This window comes from Sus scrofa, chromosome X, assembly GCF_054392235.1.
Source record: "Sus scrofa isolate SSC_HxYL_T2T_F1_AM1 chromosome X, Sscrofa_HxYL_maternal_Yorkshire_Landrace_v2.0, whole genome shotgun sequence".
Lineage (NCBI taxonomy): Eukaryota > Metazoa > Chordata > Mammalia > Artiodactyla > Suidae > Sus > Sus scrofa.
In genome coordinates this window covers 74627704-74649567 of record NC_139401.1, presented here as the reverse complement: position 1 = coordinate 74649567, position 21864 = coordinate 74627704, and the positions used below count along the sequence as shown (strand labels likewise).

The 21864-nt window shown below is 35.9% G+C and overlaps 1 pseudogene across 1 annotated transcript; it reads right to left on the bottom strand.

Moving 5' to 3' along the window:
• Positions 1 to 11620: 11620 nt before the first annotated feature.
• Positions 11621 to 14204, bottom strand: LOC110257849 (nucleobindin-2 pseudogene; annotated as a pseudogene). The gene has a single exon (XR_014834758.1). The product of XR_014834758.1 is annotated as a nucleobindin-2 pseudogene (transcript).
• Between the last annotated feature and the right edge of the window lie 7660 nt (positions 14205 to 21864).

Below are 21864 nucleotides of genomic sequence, written 5' to 3'. Positions count from 1 at the left end.
AAAAAATAAGGAACAAAGGAAAAACATAGAATTAACTGGAAAACAAGTTTTATAATGGCAATAAATTCATATTTATCAATAATTACCTTAAATATCAGTGGGCTGAATTCTCCAATCAAAAGACATAGAGTGGCAGACTGGACCAAAAAACCAAGAGCTTACAGCATGCTGCCTATAAGAGACTCACACTAGGGCAAAAGACACATAAATTGAAAGTAAGGAGACGGAAAATGATATTTCATGCCAATGGACAAAACAGAAAAGCAGGAGTTGCAATACTCATATCAGACAAAATAGACTTTGAAACGAAGGCCATAAAGAGAGACAAAGAAGGACACTAATGATAAAAGGATAATTCAAGAAGAAGATATTACACTCATCAGTATATATGTCCCTAATATAGGATCACCTAGCTACATACAACGAATACAAAAAGTCATAAAAGGAGAAATTTATGGGAGTACAGTAATAGTAGGAGAATTTAACACCCCACTCACATCAATGGACAGATCCTCTAGACAGAAAATCAATAAGGTAACAGAGATCCTAAAGGACCCAATAGAAAATGTAGACTTGGCATTTTTAGGACATGACATCCAAAAAAAAAAAAAATCATAATATACATTCGTCTCAAGTGCACATAGAACATTCTCAAGGTTTGACCACATACTGGCATATAAAAATAAACACAAAATATTGAAGAGAGTAGAAATTATTTCAAGTATCTTCTCTGAACACAATGGCAAGAAAATCAAAATCAACCACAGGAAAATGAATGAGAAAAAACTGACTAAATGGAGACAAAATAGCATGCTACTAAAAACCAATAGGTCAAGGATTAAATCCAAAGGGAAATTTAAAAATACCTTAAGACAAATGAAAATGAAAACACAACCATTCAAAATATATATGATCCTGCAAAAGCAGTTCTTGGAGGGAATTTCATAGCAATACAGGCCTCCTTCAGAAAAGAAGAAAAATCTCAAATCAAAAACTTAACCTACCAACTAAAAGAATTAGAAAAAGAAAAAACAAAACCTAAAACCAGAAGAAGGAAGGAAATCATAAAGGAAATAAAATAGGGATTCATAAAACAATAACAACATCAATAAAACCAAGAGCTTATTCTTTGAAAGGGTAAACAAGATTGACAAATCTCTGGCCATATTCACCATGAAGACAAGAGAAATAACTCAAATTTTTAAAAAATGAGAATTGAAAGAGGAGAAATCTCAATGGATATTGCATAAATTAAAAAAAAGAGAATACTATGAACAATTGTATGCCAACAAATCTGAAAACCTAGAAGAAATGGACAAATTTCTAGAGACATGCAGCCCAACAAAACTGAATCAAGTAGAAATAGATCAACTGAAAAAATCAATCACTATAAATGAAATTGAATATGTAATAAAGACCCTCCCTACATATAAAAGTCCTGGACCAAATGGCTTCAGAGTAAATTCTACCAAATATACAAAGAAGAACTTATACCCAGCTTTTGTAAACTTTTCCAAAAGTTTGAAGAAGGAACACTCCCAAAGACATTCTACAAAGCCACTATCACCCTAATACCAAAACCAGACAAAATACTAGCAAAAAATAAAATTATAGGCCAATATCTCTGATGAATATAGCTAGAAATACTCCCAACCAAATTTTAACCCACCAAATCCAACAACATATAAAAAAGATGATACATTACAACCAAGTGGGACTCATATTCTAAGTTCATATGTATGGCTCAATACACGCAAATCAAACAATACCACACACCAGATTAACAAAAGAAAAGTCAAAAACATGGTCATCTCAATAGATGCTGAAAAACCTTTTGACAAAATCCCACATCCATTCATGATAAAATCTCTTAGCAAAGTGACTATAGAGAGGACATATTTTAACAAAACAAGAGACATTTATGATAAACCCACAACCAATATAATACTTAAAGGAGAAAAGCTGAAATCCTTCCTGTTAAAATCAGGAACAATACAAGGATGTCCACTTTCACTGCTTTTATTCAACATAGAATTTGAAGTCCTAGCCACAGCAATTAGGCAAACAAAAGAAATAAAAGGAATCCAAAATAGAAGAGAAGAGGTAAAATTATCACTCTATGCAGATGACATGAGACTATATAGAGAAAATCCTAAGGATTCCACACAAAAAAACTTGAACTAATCAATGAATTCAGCAAAGTAGCAGAATACAAGATTAACATTCAGAAATCAGTTGCATTTCTGTATACTAAAAATGAAATATTAGAAAAGGAATATAAAAACACAATACCTTTTAAGATTGTACCACAAAACATTAAATACCTAGGAGTAAACCTGTCCAAGAGGGTTCCGAAAATTTATATGCTGAGAAGTGTAAAACATGAATCAAGGAAATTAAAGAGCATTAAAAAATGGAAACATATCCCATGCTCCTAGATTGGAAGAATTAATATTGTGAAAATGACTATAATACCCAAAGCAGTCTTTATATTTAATGCAATCCTTATCAAATTACCCATGACATGTTCACAGAAATATAACAAGCAATCCAAAAATGTATATGAAACCATAAAAGACCCAGAATTTTCAAAATAATCCTGAGGAAAGGAAAAACAAAACAAGCAGGAAGCATAACTCTCCCAGACTTTAGAGAATGTTACAAAGTTACAGCAATCAAGCCAGTGTGTTACTAGTACAAAAACAGACATAAAGACAAATGGAACAGAATAGAGAACCCAGAGATAAACCCCAGCACCTATGCTCAATTAATTTTGACAAAGGAGGCAAGAATATAAAATGGGAAAAAGACAGACTCTTCAGCACGTGGTGCTGGGAAACCTGGACAGCTGCATACAAATCAATGAAACTAGAACACACGCTCACACCATATACAAAAATAAACTCAAATTGACTTAAAGATTTAAAAACAACACAAGATACCATAAACTCCTAGAATAGCATACAGGCAAAACATTCTCTGATATCAACCATACAAATGTTTTCTTAGGTCAGTCTTCCAAGGCAATAGAAATAAAAACAAAAATAAACCAATGGGACTTAATCAAACTTATAAGCTTTCACATAGCAAAGGAAGCCATAAAAAAAGACAACTTACAGAATGGGAGAAAAGAGTTTCAAACGATACAACAGACAAGGGCTTAATCTCCAAAACATAGAAACAACACATGAAACTCAACAGCAAAAAAAAAAAACAACCCAATTGAAAAATTGGCTGAAGACCTGACTAAACATTTCTCCAAAGAAGACATATGGAGGACCTACAGACATATTAAAAAAAAAAAAAAAAAAAAAAAAACTCAGGATCACTAATTATTAGAGAAATGCAAATAAAAAACTACAATGAGGTACCACCTCATACCAGTAAGAAAGGCTATAATTAATAAGTCTACAAATAACTAATGTTGGAAAAGGTGTGGAGAAAATGGAACCCTCTACACTCTTGGTGGGAATATAAATTGGTACAGCCACTGTGGAAAACAGAGGTACTTCAGAAAACTAAATATAGAACTGCCATATGATACAGAAATCCCATTCCTGGGCATATATATGGAAAAAATTTTTCATTGAAAAAGATACACACACACCCATATGTTCATTGCAGCACTATTCACAATAGCCAAGACATAGAAACAACCTAAATGTTTATCTACAGATAAATGGATTAAAAAGATGTGGTACATATAAACAGTGGAATGCTACTCAGCCATAAGGGGCCAAAATAATGTCATTTGCAGCATCATATGTGGAACTAGAAATTTTCATACTAAATGGAGTGAGTCATAATGAGAAAGACATACCATATGATATCACTTATATGTGGAATCTAATATTTGGCACAAATGTACCTATCTACAGCAAAGAAACAAACTTAGGATATAGAGAACAGACTTGTGGTTGCCAGGTGGGAAGGGGAGGGATGGATATGGACTAGGAGTTTGGTATTGGTATATGCTAACTAGTTCATTTGGGTTGTATAGGCAATGAGATCCTTCTGTGTAGCACAGTAAACTGTATCCTGTCACTTGTGATGGAACATGATAGAGGATAATTTGAGAAAAAGAATGTTATGAAAGATGTACTATGTGTGATCAATGGTACTATCAAATCCTCTTTCTTGAGGATTAGTTATTGTTCATCTTGAGAACATGTATGTAATAGATTGTATCTGCTTGGCCACGTGAAAGGGTAAGATTTCCTTCTTTGTCATCTCTTAGTAAATTGTCTGTTTTGTACATCACAGTCTGATTTAAAGTTTATGCAGTAACAGAAGTGTTTTATTTCATTACCACACTTGAGGAAACAATGTGGGTTGGGAAAAGATTTTGTTTTTAATTATACTTATCCAACAAAGATAACTTATAAAACATGGTTGAATGATTTTAAAAAAAGAAAGAAAAAGAATGTATGTATATGTGTAACTGGATCACTTTCACCACTGATATTCAACATGGTTTTGAAAGTCTTAGCCACAGAAATGAGAGAAGAAAATGAAACAAAAAAAATCCAAATTGGAAAATAAGAAGTAAAACAATCACTGTTTTCAGATGACATGATACTATATCTAGAAAATCCTAAGGACACTACCAGAAAACTATTAGAGCTCAGCAATGAATTTGGTATAGTTACAGAATACAAAATTAGTACACAGAAGTTGATTGCATTATATATCCTAACAATGAGAATCAGAAGATAAATTAGGGAAACAATCTCATTTACCATCATATCAAAAATAATAAAATAACTAGGATTAAACCTACCTAAAGAGACAAAAAATTGTACTTGAAAACAATGATTCTGATGAAAGACATCAAAGATGACACAAAAATATGGAAAGATATACCACCCTCTCAGATTAGAAAAATCAATATTGTCAAAATGACTACACTCCCCAAAGGCAATCTACAGATTCATTGTGCTCCCTATCAAGTTACTGATGAACAAGAACAAATTTTTTTTAAATTTGTGTGGAATCACAAAAGATCCTGAATAGCCAAATAAATATTGAAAAAGAAAAATGAAACTGGAAAAATCAGGCTTCTGGACTTTATACTACAAAGCTATATTAATCAAAACATAATGGTATTGGCATAAAAACAGACATGTAGATGGATGGAACAGGCTAGAAGGCCCAGAAATATACCCAAGTACCTATGGTCAATTAATATATGACCAAGGAGGCAAGAACACACAGTGGAGGAAAGACAGTATTTTCAGCAAGTGGTGCTGGGGAAAGTGGAAAAGTACACATAAAATAATGAAATTAGAACATTCTCCAACTCCATACTCAAATTTAAACTCAAAATAAAGACCTATAAGGGCATATACTATAAAACTCCTAGAGGAAAACATATCAGAACATTTTTGACATAAATCATAGCACCATCTTTTTTTCACTCCCTAGAATAATAACAAGAAAAATAAAAATAAAGCAATGTGACCTAAACGAATTCAAAAGTTTTTGCACAGCAAGGGAAACCATGAACAAAATGAAAAGACAACCCACAGAATGGGAGAAAATCTCTGCAAATGAAGTGACCAACAAGGGGTTAATCTACAAAATATGCAAACATCTCATGGGGCTTTATATCAAAAAAACAAGAAGATAAATAGATGGCCAAAAAACGTGCTCAACATTACTAATTATTAGAGAATTGCAAGTGAAAATTACAATGAGGTATCACCTCACACCAGTTAGAATAACCATCCTCAAAATGTCTGATGTCGAGAAAGGGGAACACTTCTACATGGTGGGAATGTAAATTGGTGCAACTACCATGGAAAACATTATGGAGGGTCTTTAGAAAACAAAATATAGAACTATCATATGTTCCAGCAATCCCACTCTTGGGCATATATCCAGGGAAAACCATAATTTGTAAAGATATATGTACCATAATGTTCATTACAGCACTATTTACAACAGCCAAGACATGGAAGCAACTAAAATATCCATCAACAGAGGAATTAAAAAAGAAAATGTGATATGTATATACAATGGAATTTTACACTGCCATAAAAAGAATGAAATAATGCCATTCACAGCCATATGAGTGGACTTGGAGATTATCATACTATGTGAATTAAGAGAGAGAAAGGCAAATATCATATGATATCACCTGTATGTGGTATCTAATAAAAATGACACAGTGGAATTTATCTGAAACACAGAAAAAAACTCACAGATTTCAAAATAAATCTTTTTTTTTTTTTTTTTTTTTTTTTTTTTGTCTTTTTGCTATTTCTTGGGCCGCTCCCGCGGCATATGGAGGTTCCCAGGCTAGGGGTCGAATCGGAGCTGTAGCCGCCAGCCTACGCCAGAGCCACAGCAACCGCGATCCAAGCCGCGTCTGCAACCTACACCACAGCTCACGGCAACGCCGGATCGTTAACCCTCTGAGCAAGGGCAGGGACCGAACCCGCAACCTCATGGTTCCCAGTCGGATTCGTTATCCACTGCGCCACGACGGGAACTCCCAAAATAAATCTTATAGTTACCATAGGTGAAACCATTAGGGGGAGGAAAGAATTGGGAGGGTGGGAGTAACACAAACACTACTTTATAAAATAGATTATTAATGAAAACCTACTGTATAGCACAGGAAAATCTACACAGTATTTTGCAATAATCTATATGGGAAAAAAGAATGGAGATATATAGCTGATGGAGATTATATATATATATATAAAATCATATATATATATATATATATATATATGATTCACTTTTCTGTACACCTGAAGCTAATATGACATTGTAAATCAACTATACTTCAATAAAATTATATTTAAAAAAATAAATTAGGAAGTTCCCATTGTGGCTCAATGGTAATGAGCCCAACTAGTAACCATGAGAATGTGGGTTTGATCCCTGGCCTCACTCAGTGGGTTAAGTATCCAGCATTGCTGTGAGCTATAGTGTAGGTCGCAGACATGGCTCAAATCCCACATTTCTGTAACTGTGACATAGGCCAGCAGCTATAGCTCTGATTGGACCCCTAACCTAGGAACTTCCATAGGCCATGGGTGTGGCCCTAAAAAGACCAAAAAAAAAAAAAAAGAAAAGAAAAATAAAGGACAATTACAGACAAATGTATTTTATGTATATAGATATAAAAATCTTTACCAAGTTACTTGCAAACTGAATGTAATGGCACATTTAAATGATTATACACCACAACCAAGTACTAATGAGTGGTTCAACATAAGAAAATCAATTATTACAATACATCATTTTAACAGAAGGACATAAAAAAATAACATAATCATCTCAATGCAAAATGAGCAATTGACAAAATCCAATACTTTTTCATGATAAAAACACTTAGAAAAGTAGGAAGAGATGGAAATTTCTCCAATATCATAAAGGGCATTTATTGAAAACAAAAGCAAAAACAAAAAACCCACAGCTAACACCATTCTAAATTGGTAGAAGACTGAAACCTTTCCCCCTAAGATCAAGAATAAGATAAGGATGTCTTTTGTTTTCCACTGCTATTCAACACTTTTCCTGAAAGTTCTAGCCACAAAAAATTAGATTAGAAAAATTAATAAAATACATGCAAATTGGAAAGGCTGATGCAAAACTATTACCATTTACAAAAAACATGATCCTGTATATAGGAAATCTCAAGGAATTCACCAAGAAGCAACCAGAGCTTAAATTACTTCAGTAAATTGTAGGGTTAAAGACTAACATAAAATAGCAACTGTGTCTCTATATAAGAGAAATTAAAAATCCGAAAAAAATTAAGAAAACAATTCCTTTACAATAGCATTCAAAATAGTAAAATAACTAAAGCATAAATTTACAAGGAGGTGAAAGACTTATACACTGAGAACTGCCAATTATTCCTGAAGGAAATTAAAGAAGACCTAAAGAAATGGAAATATATCTTGTGCTCATGGACTAGAAGACTTAAGAATGTTAAAATGGCAATGCTGTAACCAAATCAATCCACAGATTTGATGCAATCCATATCAAAAATTCCAATGGCCTTTTCTTATAGAAATGGGCAAACTGATTCTCAAATTTATGTGGAACCATAAGTCATCCCAAACAGCCAAAACAACCTTGAAAAAGAAGAACAACAAAGTTGGAAACTCACAAGTCTCAATTTCAAAACATACTACAAAGTTACAGTAATCAAAACAGTGTGGTACTGGCATAAGCACAGACATATACCAATATAATTAAACTGAGAGCCCAGAAATAAATGTATGCATCTATGATCAATTAATTTTTGATGATGGTACCACAAATATTCAGTGGGGAAATGATAGTCTTTTTATAAAATTATGCAGGTACAACTGGCTATCTACATGGAAAATAATTAATATGGACCCTTATGTCAAATTATATACAGAAATTAACTGAAAATGGATGAAAGACACAAATGTAAGAACAGACACTATGAAATAAGCATAGAGATAAATCTTTGTATCCTTGGATTAAGCAGTTGCTTTTTGCACCCAAAGCCCAAGCAACTAAAGATAAAAAGAGATAATTAGATTGTATCAAAATTAAAATGTTTGTCCATCAAAGGAGACTGTCAATAAAGTGAAGAGATAGCACACAGAATGGGAGAAAATATTTGCAAATTGTGTATGTGATAAGGATGCAGTATTCAAAATATACAGAAATATAAAGAACTCTTAAAACTCAAAAACAAAGAAGTCATGCAATTAAGAAAATGGGCAAAGACTTGAATTGATATTTCTCCAAAGAATATATAAAAATAGCAAACACACATATGAAAAGATGCTCAAAAGCATTAATCATTGAGAAATGTAAATAAAAATCACAATGAGATACCACCCACAACCCTTAAGATGGCTGTTATGAAAAAAAAATCAAACAGATATTAATAAGTGTTGGAAAGGATGTGAAAATATTGGAATCATATGTACTGCTGGTGGAAATGCAAAATTGTGTGGTCATGGTGGAAGACAGTTGAATAGTACCTCAAAAAGTTAAACATAGAATGACGTCACATACATACTCCTAGGTATATATGTATATATGTATACACATGTCCATTGCAGCACTAATCATGATAGCCTAAGGTGGACACAGCCCAAATATTAAGAGATAAATAAATTGTGGTATATACAATCAATGAAATATCCAGCCATAAATTATTATTAATGTTCTGATACTTGCTACATTATTAATAAACCTCCCAAGCATTTTGCTAAGTGAGAGAAGCCAGACACAAAAGGTCACATATTGTGTTATTCCATTTATATGAAATATCATGAATAGATAAATCAATAAAGACAGAATGCAGGTTAGGGAGTTCCTGTTGTGGCTCAGTGGTTAACGAATCCGACTAGGAACCATGAGGTTACGGGTTTGATCCCTGTCCTTGCTCAGTGAGTTGAGGATCCAGTGTTGCTGTGACCTGTGGTGTAGGTCGCAGACGTGACTCGGATCCTGCATTGCTGTGGCTCTGGCGTAGGCCAGTGGCTACAGCTGTAATTAGACCCCTAGCCTGGGAACCTCCATGTGCCCTGGGAAGCGGCCCTAGAAAAGGCAGAAAGACAAAAAAAAAAAAAAAAAAAAGACAGAATGCAAGTTGTTTGTTGCCTGGTGCCCAGGGGAATGGGAATGGTGAGAAGTTGCTTAATGGACAAGGGGGTTTACTGTGGTAAAACAATAAAAAAACTGTAACATTGCCTCCTGTCTGAGTTTCTAGACTACCAATCTGCTTTACAAATTCCAAACTTTTCAGTTACTATTTTCATGAGTCAATTCCTCAAAATAATACATACATATTTATAATTCATACATAAAATAATTCATACTGTAGGATTGAATATATCCTATTTTTTTCCTCCATTCTGTTCCTCTGAAGAACCCTGAAGTTTTGGTACCTAGAGTGGTTCAAGTACCACTTTCGAGGTTTGAGTTTTAAGCCTTGAATTTTAAGAATTGAGATTTAAGGCTTGAGTTTTTTCTGTTCTGGTTCTGGGGTTTCTGGAATTGTTTTTCAAATCTCATTAGATTTAAAGGCATTAGTGACTCCATTCCCAATGATAAATAGGGAATCAATAGTCCATGCAGTATGTGTCAATAGACAAATACAAAATAGCACCATTGGAACACCTAATCAAATTCTCATAAAAGGCAAGCTTCTGGGTTACCATGTATTTGATGTCTTAGAACACTTTTGTCAAACTCATGAATATAGCGAGATTGGTAGGCTCTTCCTAACTGCATTAAAGACAATAGGGAAAGGAAAAAATAAGATTTATTTTGAATTATAAACATTTATGAAGGAATTTATTATGTGAACATAATTGTGTATATATAGAGATGCATATAGATGTGTATTCACTTACTCATTATCATGATTTAGGGATTTAGGATGTTTTTGTCGCTGGAGACCAGAACTAACAAAGTTTGAAAGCCATTATTCTAACATTTGGAATGTCCTGAGTCCCTTCCTTCTATGACGGGGGTGTAACATTGATATTATCATATATTTTGGGTTAGTTTCTTAAAATAGAAGCACTGTATATAACATAGCATGAGTAGCCAAGGTATATTTCAGTAATCTTACCTTAACTATACAGCGATATTCTCCTATAGTAGCACTGACATGATTTAATTATCTAATACAAAGACTATTTATTAAATCAAGTACACCATAAAGGTGTCACTAGTTATTTGTTCTATATATTTAGTTTATTGGCATAATTTGGAGGGGCTAATTGACACATCAGTCTATGAACTTTTGTGTTAAGAAAATATATATGGTATCTGAGATATGAAAATGTAATTTAAAGTATGAATATATAAAGTCAATAGTTCCTTAGGCAGAAACACTTTTTCATTAAGTGCAATGGATTTCAAATTATTCTTAGTAGAACCTTAGAATTATATGATTTTTGTCAGGGCAGGGGAGAGGATAGAGCCAGCCAGCCTTTTGCTCCCCCAAATACACACACACACACACACACACACACACACACACACACACACGCCTATTTCAATCAGAAATACTCCGTATACATGTTTTCCATACAAGGCACCTACACTATATTTTCCTTGAAGAAAAAGTGGTACTTAGCAGATTTTAAAAGCACTAACTAGTGATTGCTTCATAAGCAGAAGTGATCAGTATTAGAAAGAGAAATGCATGCTTTTGAAAAAAAAATCTTGAAATAGGCATTAAAATGTTTTCTATTTGTCATGTAACAAACTTCTTTTTCAAGATGACTCTGAGAGAGACATATAAGAAACATAACTGGATTAAGAAGCCCCAGACTCTTGACATTGTTTTTTTTGGGCCTGCAGGATATGGAAGTTCACAGGCTACCAGGCTAGGGGTTGAATTGGAGCTACAACTGCTGGTCTACATCACACTCACAGCAACTCGGGATCTGAGCCATGTCTGCAACCTACACCACAGCTCACAGCAGCCATCAGATCCTTAACCCACTGAGTGAGGCCAAGGATCAAACTAGTATCCTCATGGATACTAGTCGGGCTCATTACTGCTGAGCAACCATGGACACTTACTCTTGACATTCTTGTTTTGAAAGTTACCAGCTTTGTGTACTAGAGTAAATCAATTTATTTTTCTGGATTTCAATTTCTTTTTTGGTAAAATGAGGTCAGTTTAGACTGAAGTATTAAGTAGGTTTTAACCCTTGTGTCAAAACAGGTGATTGTTATTGCCTTTCTAAAATAATGTGTTTAGAATGACTCCGAGGCTCAACAGAAAAGCACACCATGATCCTTTAACAATATTGTCCAGGGACAAGGGAATGGGTAGGAAAATTGGGGGCAATTCATTTGACAAACCTGGGATAGATGATCTCTTAAAATCCTTTCCAATACTAACAATAGAATTTTTTTTAAAAGTAAAAACCACATCAATTAAAATGTTAAGCAAATGAATAAATGAAAAAACATGATAAATTCCTGAGCCTATTGACAATTAAATGACATGAATTGGGCAGGGAGGGGAGATGAATAGGTGGAACAGAGAACTTTTAGACTTTTAGGGCAGTGATACTAGTATGTTACTGTAACATAATGTAACATTATAATACTATAATGGTGGATATATAACAATATGAATGGTGGATATATAACAAAACCCATAGAAATCTAAAACACAAAGACTGAAGTCTAATGTAAGCTATGAAATTTAGTTAACAATAATTTATCAATATTGGTTCAATAAGCATAACAAAATATATTCCACTAATGCAAGATGTTAAAAATATTGGAAATAAGAAAATGAAGAGGAATATATGGCAACATTCTGCATTCTGCTCAATTTTTCTTTAGACCTAAAACTTCTCTAAAAAGTAGTCTATTAACTAATTTTAAAAGTGAGAAAAATTACATAGACTACTCATTACAAAAGAAGACTGCCAAATCTTCTTTTGGGGAATGGCAGTAGGGAAAGTAGCAGTGAAAAATAAAAACATATTAAAGACTTGCCTACTTCTCTAGTCTTTTATCTGATCACAGGCACCCCTACATTAGTAATATGTGTGATGACTATGAACAATTTCTGCCTTAGCCATGCTGAAGTACTTGTAGTTTCTTTAATGCTCCATGATGTCTCCTGCATCCAAGCCTGGGAAGATGCTGCTACACTCCCCTTACTTCTTTATCTTGCTAACTCCTACTTAGCTTTTATGTCTTATTTTATTTTATTTTTTATTTTTTCCCATATATGCTTTAAAATATTATTGAGCAGGGAAAAAGGAAGGGAGGTAAAAAGATGACACGGATGAGGATTTAACAATTTTATTCAAGTTCTGGTGGACTTTGAGCTTCAAATGTGTGGCTGGGTTTTTGATTCTCCACCAGGGGCTGATGGGGAAATTGCTTGTAATTTTTTTTGTTCCATCTGCTGCACAACCTGAGCCTCTAGTTGGTCATGCTGATGTTGTAGCTCTTCTTTTTGTTTCCGAAGCTCATCTGCCTTTTTCTTAAGTTCAGTTTCTTGTACAGAGATAAGATTTTCATATTCTTTCAGTTCTTCTTCTGTGAAGAACTGTTGCTGATCCAGTGTCTCCCAGCTATCTGGCTCCAAGAATTCCTTTTTTTCTGCAGCTTTCAAAAACTCTTCTAGAGTCACTAATCAGTCTTTGTTAGTATCAACCTCATTCATGACATGTTCCCTCATTCTAAGCCTCTCTTCCTCCATTTCTACCATGTCATCCTCTTCATTTCTGGGGTTATATACTTTCTCCAACTCTTTAGGAAACAGGGCTTCTAATTCTTGTTAATCTAGGAAGCCATCACCATTGACATCATGTAATTTGAAAAATGTCTTGGGGTCAAAGTCATTAGGATCCAATCCATCAGTCTCTTCCCACACTTCTTTTAGTTGATCTTTGCTTCCTGGATGATTAACTTTGGGATGATTTCCATGCTTTTTCTTCATTTCTTCAAATTTTGATTCTTCTTCTTTTCTCTTTTCTTCAGTCAGTGTTTTTAAATATTCTCTCCTTTCATGTTCCTTCATCATTTCATATTTTTTAAACTCTTCATGTCGAGCCTTGTCATAGTGTTCCATACCACTTGTAGCCACTTTGATTATCATATCTAAATCTGTAGATTCAAACTTGTCAGGATTCAGGTTGTTTAGGTGATTGAATTGTTTTAGAAGAGCATGGTGGTCTATGCCTGTATCTGAAAGAAAATAAGAAAACTTGAAGGGAATCCAATTTAGCTTTAATTAGCATTCGTAACCTTGCCACTTCTTGCCTTTTCGGTTCATCAAGTTTTGTCCTAACATGGTGACTTACTAAATCAAGCTCTCTGCTTAATCTCCCACTCTTTATTTCCTCTATGTCTGCTTTCTGTAGTTTTTCTCTGAAATGATTATCTGTTTCCAGCACATCAATCACTTGCTTGAGGTATTCATCACAATAAAGTCCAGTATCTGGTGGTTCTATCTTCGCACTGTCCATAGGCTGAGTATTTTTTACTTTTGTTTTGTCTATGTCTATAGGCACAGCTTCAGAGCAGTAAATACATATGTAACCAAGAAAAACCAATATTGTAGAAGGATGGTCCTCCACTTCATCTTCTAGCAAGTAAAGAATTTTTATCTCCTTTTTTTTGCAGATGAGGCGACTGAGATCCACAGAGGTAAGATGACTTGCACAATTCAAATCAGTGAAGAAGTGGGTCTTGGCTCCTTGCTCAGTGCTTTTTCACTAAGAACTAACTCAATGGGTTCATCCTCACTGCCAGCACAGGGTAGGCAAAGACCTGAGCCTCATCTTGGGACCCACCCAAGCTTCCCATGGTGCTGATCTTTTTATGTCTTATTTTTTATGTCACTTCCTATAGGAAAGTATGTCTGATAACCTCCTACATCCACCAACACATAATGAGGTATCTGTATCAAATCCTTGCTTAGCACTACTTACTTTCTTTTTTTTTTTTTTTTTGTCTTTTTTGCTATTTCTTGGGCCGCTCCCATGGCATATGGAGATTCCCAGGCTAGGGGTTGAATCGGAGCTGTAGCCACCGGCCTACGCCAGAGCCACAGCAATGTGGAATCCGAGCCGTGTCTGCAACCCACACCACAGCTCATGGCAATGCCGGATCGCCAACCCACTGAGCAAGGCCAGGGATTGAACCCGCGACCTCAAGGTTCCTAGTCGGATTCGTTAACCACTGTGCCACGATGGGAACTCCAAGCACTACTTACTTTCTGTATTAGAAATGCTTAGTGGAGGCAGATCAAGATGGTGGAGGAATAAGATGTCATGCTCACCTTGTCCCCACAAACACATCAAAAAAACACATCTACATGTAAAACAACTCACACAGAACATCTATTGAATGCTGGAAGAAGAACATAAACCTCCAAAAAGGGCAAGAAACTCTTGACATAACTGGGTAGAACAAAAGAAAAAAGAGAGAGAAAAGGAATCAGGATGGAACTAGCATTCCTGAGAGGGAACTGTGAAGGAGACAAGGAACCCACATCCCGGGAAGCCACCTAACCAATGTGGAGATCAGCTGAGATGAAGGGATCTCAAAGTTGCCAAGTTAAATGCAGCAGCTGAACTAAGGAGGGCAAAGTAGAGTGAGAGCTGCACAGATCATGTGAACCACTGGCCTGGACAGGACAGCCTGATACATTCGGGTGGTGGCTGGGTGCTGAAACTTTGGCTCCAGAGGTCAGTCCCAGGGAAAGGACTGGGGTTGGTTGTGTGGGAACAGCCAGAGGGGCTAAGGAGCAGTGTGCCACAGGTGGGGGAGTGGTGTGCTATGGACTGTGGTGTGGAATGCCACAGCAGAGGGAACCTGGGAGAAGGTCTTGGGCTGCAGGAGAAGCAAGGCACCATTGTTGGGGAGGGTGAGAGGAGGAGGGTAAGACACCATAGGAATCTTCCTGTGCACAGGCATGGGCTCTCGGAGGGCTGGGCACTTCTGGCAAAGGCTACAGGTGGCAAGAAGCCACTTGCTCAGGCTACGGGCTCTTCTTGTAAAGGCTATGGGTGGCCAGGCACCTCTTGTGTGGGCTGGGGGTAGAGGGGGACTAAGTGTGACATGGTTCCCCTTGTGTGAACTACCAGGCAGCAAGGACAGACTACAGCAGTCTTCTCAGAGGTTGGAAGGAGGCATGACCTGCCATCACTGGGGGACTGTGGGTGGGCTCTGCCTGGGCAACCTCAGGGGTTGGCAAAAAAAGAGGGCACTGCAACTAAGCATCACACTTTGATGCTTTCAGACCCCTGGGAACACACCCACCCTGGCGCTGCCACTGCAAAACACTCTGGGTGGTACCCAGATACTTGATCACTGTCCCTTACCAAGATCCAACAACTAGGAGCAGTTGGTGTGGCACTTCCCATGTGGGCTAAGTGGGACAGGGTGCTTCCTGCTTCTTAACATGCTGCTGTTAAGAGCCCAGCAACCAGGCACTGACTACTAACCCAAACCTTGGCCTCCTTCTCCCCAGAAAAACACTCAGCACCCTGGGGATAACAGCCTACTCATACCGAGGAGAGAGATAGCAAATATTCAAACTTCCATGCCAAAAATAAATAGTAACCCCACACAACATACAAAGGGATGCTTTTGCATATCAGTAGACCCCCCCCCAAGACTACAGCTTAGCTTCCCTAAACTCACAGAAAAAGAAAAACATAAGAAAGATGAAGCCCAGAAAACACTCCCAGTTAATGGAACAGGAGAATTCACCTGAAGTAGCAAACAAACAAAAAAAACCTCTGTGGTCTGACAGATACTGAATTCAACAGGGAGGTAGTGAAAATTTAGGCTGAATATCAATGAATTAAGAGCAGTATGAACAGTAATGCAGATTCCTTTAGAAAGGAAATAGAAAATACAAGAGGGAACAGAGAAAAATTAGAAAATTCATTTGCAGAGATGCAAACTGAGCTAAAGGAACTAAAGACCAGATGAATAATGCAGAGTAATGAATTAGTGATGTGGAAGATAGAATAATGGAAATCACACAATCAGCATAAGAGACTGAAAGACAAATGAAAAAACACAAAAGCAATATAAGTGATCTATGGGATAACATAAAGCAGGCAAATCTATGTGTAATAGGAATTCCAGAAGGAGAAGAAAAAGAAAAGGGGATTGAAAATATATTTGAAGAAATTATGGATGAAAACTTTCAAAATGCAGGAGTTCTCATAGTGGCTCAGTGGTTAACGAATCCAACTAGGAACTATGAGGTTGTAGGTTTGATCCCTGGCCTTGCTCAGTGGGTTAAGGATATGGCATTGCCATGAGCTGTGATGTAGTTTGCAGACTTGGCTCAGACACCCCATTGCTGTGGCTCTGGCATAGGCTGGTGGCTACAGCTCTGATTAGACCCCTAGCCTGGGAACCTCCATATGCTGAGGAGCAGCCGTAGAAAAGGCAAAAAGACAAAAGAAAAAAAAAACTTTCCAAATCTAAAGGAAACTGATATCAAGATACAGAAAACAGGAGTTCCCGTCGTGGCGCGGTGGTTAACGAATCCGACTAGGAACCATGAGCTTGCGGGTTCGGTCCCTGCCCTTGCTCAGTGGGTTAACGATCCGGCGTTGCCGTGAGCTGTGGTGTAGGTTGCAGACGCGGCTCGGATCCCGTGTTGCTGTGGCTCTGGCATAGGCCAGTGGCTACAGCTCCGATTCGACCCCTAGCCTGGGAACCTCCATATGCCGCGGGAGCGGCCCAAGAAATAGCAAAAAGACAAAAAAAAAAAAAAAAAGATACAGAAAACACAGAGGGCCCCAAATAAGTTGAACCCAAATAGGATCACACCAAAACATATTATAATGAAAATTGCAAGTTAAAGACAAAGAGAGGATTTTAAAGGCAGTAAGAGGAAAAAATAAGGATTGATTATAAGGGAATCCCTATAAGGCTATCAGATGATTTCTCTACAGAAACACTACAGGCCAGAACAGAGTGGCAAGGTATATTTAAAGCTCTGAAAGGAAAAATTGGAGCCTACAATACACTATCCAGCTAGAATATCATTTAAAGTAGAAGGGGAAATAAAGATTTTCTCCAACAAACAAAAGAATACAGCAATACTAAACCCATTCTAAAAGAAATACTGAAAGGGCTTCTTTAAATAAAAAAAGACATAAGAAGAAATAGGATGGAGGAAACCACAATAGGAAAGCAATCACTTAAATAAGCCAGCATATAGATCTAAAACAAGGGGGAAAAAAAACTACTGTAAAAGTGATGATAAACAGAAGGAACAACAAAAATGATACATATGAAGATGTTTAAAAAAGGAATACAAAATCATAGAATGTGGGGAAGGAAAGTAAGAAAATATAGATTCATTTTTTGAATAATATGCCTGAGCCAAAATGACTTTCAGGCTAAAGCAGGGAGATACATACTTAAAAAACAGGCAACCACAAATCAAAACAAAACATTACATTCACAAAACCTAAAAAGAAAAGTACTCAAGCTTAAAATAAATGGAAATCCTCCAACCAAAAAAAAAAAAAAAAAAAAAAAAAAAGGAACAAAGGAAAAGCATAGAATCAACTGGAAAACAAGGTATAAAATGGCAATAAATACATAGTCTATCAATAATAACATTAAATTTCAAAGGACTGAATGCTCCAATCTAAAGACACATAGTGGCAGAAGGGATAAAAAAGCAAAAACCTACAATCTGCTGTCTACAATAGACTCCCCTTAGAGAAAAGGACACATATAGATTGAAAGTGAGGGGATGGGAAAAGATATTTCATGCCAATGGACAAGATAGGAAAGCAGGAGTTGCAATACTCATATCAAACAAAATAGAGTTTAAAATGAAGGCCATAAGAAAGACAAAGAAGTGCACTATTTAATGGTAAAATTATCCATTCAAAAAGAGGATATTACAATCATCAATATATATGCCCCTAATATAGGAGCACCCAGATACTTACAACAAACACTAACAGACATAAAAGGAGAAATTAATGGGAACACAGAGTAGAGGACATTAACACCCCACTCACATCAATGGACAGTTCCTCTAGACAGACTATCAATAAGGCAACAGAGATCCTAAGTGATACCATAGAAAAATTAGACTTAATTGACATTTTCTCTTTTATTTATTTATTTTTTTTTAATTTTTTTTTTCAAGACATTACATCCAAAAAGATCAGAAAATACATTCTTCTCAAGTGCACATGGAACATTCTCAAGAATTGATCACATACTGGGGCACAAAGCAAACCTTAAAAATTTAAGTGTATAAAATTTTTTTCAAGTATTCTCTCTGACCACAATGGCATGAAAGTAGAAATCAACCACAGGAAAAGAAATGAGAAAAAACTAACCACATTGGGACTAAACAAAATGCTACTGAAAAACCAATGGGTCAATGAGGAAATCAGAAAGGAAATTAAGGAATACCTTGAGAAAATTGATAATGAAGAAACAACCACTCAAAATTACGGGATGCTGTAAAAGTAGTGATCAGAAGGAAATTCAAAATGATACAGGCCTTCCTCAAAAAAGAAAAAAAAAAAATCTCAAATCAACGACTTAACACATCATCTAAATAAATTAGAAAAAGAAAAACAAATGAAACTTAAAGTTAGTGAAAGAAATCATAAAGATCGAAGAGAAAATCAATAGAGATTCAAAAAAACAATAGAAAAAAATCACAAAGCCAAGAGCAGGTTCTTTGAGAAGATAAACAAAATTGATAAACCGCTGGCCAGACTCACCAAGAAGAAGAGAGAAAAAAAATCCAAATAAATAAAATGAGAAATAAAAAAAGGAGAAATCACAATGGATACTGCAGAAATACCAAAAAAAAAAAAACCCCATAAGAGAATATTATCAACAATTGCATGCCATCAAATTTGACAACCTAGAAGCAATGGACAACTTTCTAGAAACTTACAGCCTGCCAAAAGTGAATCAAGAAGAAATAGATCAACTGAACCGACTGATCAATAGAAATGAAATTGAATACGTAAGAAAAACCCTCCCTACAAGTAAGAGTCCAGGGCCAGATGGCTTCAAAGGAGAATTGTTATAAACAAACAAAGTGGAACTTATACCCATACTCCTTAAAATTTTCCATAAGGTTGAAAAAAAAGGAAAACACCCAAAGACATTCTATGATGCCACCATCACCCTAATTCCAAAATCAGAGATACCACCAGAAATGAAAACCATAGGCCAATACCTTTGATGAATATAGATGCAAAAAGTCTCAACAAAATTTTAGCCAACAAAATTCAACAACATATAAAAAAGATCATACACCACGACCAAGTGGGATTCATCCCAGGTATACAAGGATGCTTCCACACACTCAAATCAAAAAAAAAAAAAAAAAAGTCATACAGCCATACAGCACATTAAGAAAAGTCAAAAACCACCTGATCATCTCAATAGATGCATAAAAAGCATTTGACAAAGTCCAACATCCATTCATGATAAAAATTCTTACTAAAGCGGGTATACAGGGAACATACCTTAACATAATAAAAGCCATTTATGACAAACCCACAGCAAATATAATATTCTTGAGAAAAGACGAAAGCCTTCCCACTAAAATCTGGAACAAGACAAAGATGCCCACTCTCACCACTGTTATTCAACATAGAACTGGAAGTCCTAGCCACAGCAATCAGACAAACAAAAGAAATAAAAGGTATCCAAATTGGAAGAGAAGAGATAAAATCATCGCTGTATGCAGATTACATGATTCTATATATAGAAAACCCTGGGGACTAAACCCAAAAACTACCTGAACTGATCAACAAATTCAGCAAAGTAGCAGGATACAAGATTGACATTCAGAAATCAGTTGCAATTCTGTATATTAACAATGAAATATCAGAAAAGGAATACAAAAATGTGATACCTTTTAAAATTGCACCCCCAAAATATCAAATACCTGGGAATACACCTGACCAAGGAGGTGAAAGACTTATATGCCGAGAACTATAAAACATTAATCAAGGAAATTAAAGAGGATGCAAAGAAATGGAAAGATAGTCCATGCTCCTGGGTTGGAAAAATTAATATTATAAAAATGGCCATACAACTCAAAGCAATCTACAGATTCAATGTAATCCCTATCAAATTACCCATGACATTTTTCACAGAACTAGAACAAACAATCCAAAAATGTATGTAGAACCACAAGAGTCCCAGAATTGCTAGAGCAATCCTGAGGAAGAAAAACCAAACAAGAGGCATAACTCTCCCAGACTTCAAGCAAAATTATAAAACCACAGTAATCAAGACAGTGTAGAACCAGTACCATAACAGACATACAGACCAATGGAAGAGAATAGAGAACCCATAAATAAACCCAGACAGCCACAGTCAACTAATCTTTGACAGAGGAGGCAAGAATATAAAATGGGTAAAAGTCTTTTCAGCAAATGGTGCTGGGAAAACTGGACAGCCACATGTAAATCAATGAAACAGGAACACACCCTCACACCATGCACTAAACTCAAAATTGCTTAAATACTTAAATATAAGACAAGACCCAATCAAACTCCTCTAAGAGAACATAGGCAAAACATTCTCTGACATCAACCTTACAAACGTTTTCTAAGGTCAGTCTCTAAAAGCAACAGAAATAAAAGCAAAAATAAACCAATGGGACCTAATCAAACTGACAAGCTTTTGCACAGCAAAGGAAACCATAAAAAAACAAAAAGACAACCTATGGAATGGGAGAAACAGTTTCAAATGATGCAACTCACAACGGCTTAATCTCTAAACTATACAAACCACTTATAACTCTACAGCAAAAAAGCCAACAAGCCAATTGAAAAATGGGCAAAAGACCTGAATAGACATTTCTCCAAAGAAGATATACAGAAGGCCAACAAGCACATGGAAAACTGCTCAACATCCCTGATTATTAGAGAAATGCAAATCAAAACTACCACAAGATACCACCTCACGCCAGTCAGAATGGCCATCATTAATAAGTCCACAAATAACAAATCCTGGAGAGGGTGTGGAGAAAAGGAAACCCTCTTGCACTGCTGGTGGGAATGTAAACTGGTACAACCACTATGAAAAACAGTATGGAGGTACATCAGAAAACTACCTCCATATGACCCAGCAATCCCACTCTTGGGCGTATATATGGACAAAACTTTCCTTGAAAAAGACACATGCACCTGAATGTCATTGCTGCACTGTTCACAATAGCCATGACAAAGAAGCAACCTAAATATCCATCAACAGATGACTGGATTAAGAAGATTTGGTATATACACACAATGGAATACTACTCAGCCATAAAAAAGAACAAAATAATGCCATTTGCAGCACATGGATGAAACTAGAGACTCTCATACTGAGTGAAGTCAGAAAGAGAAAGAC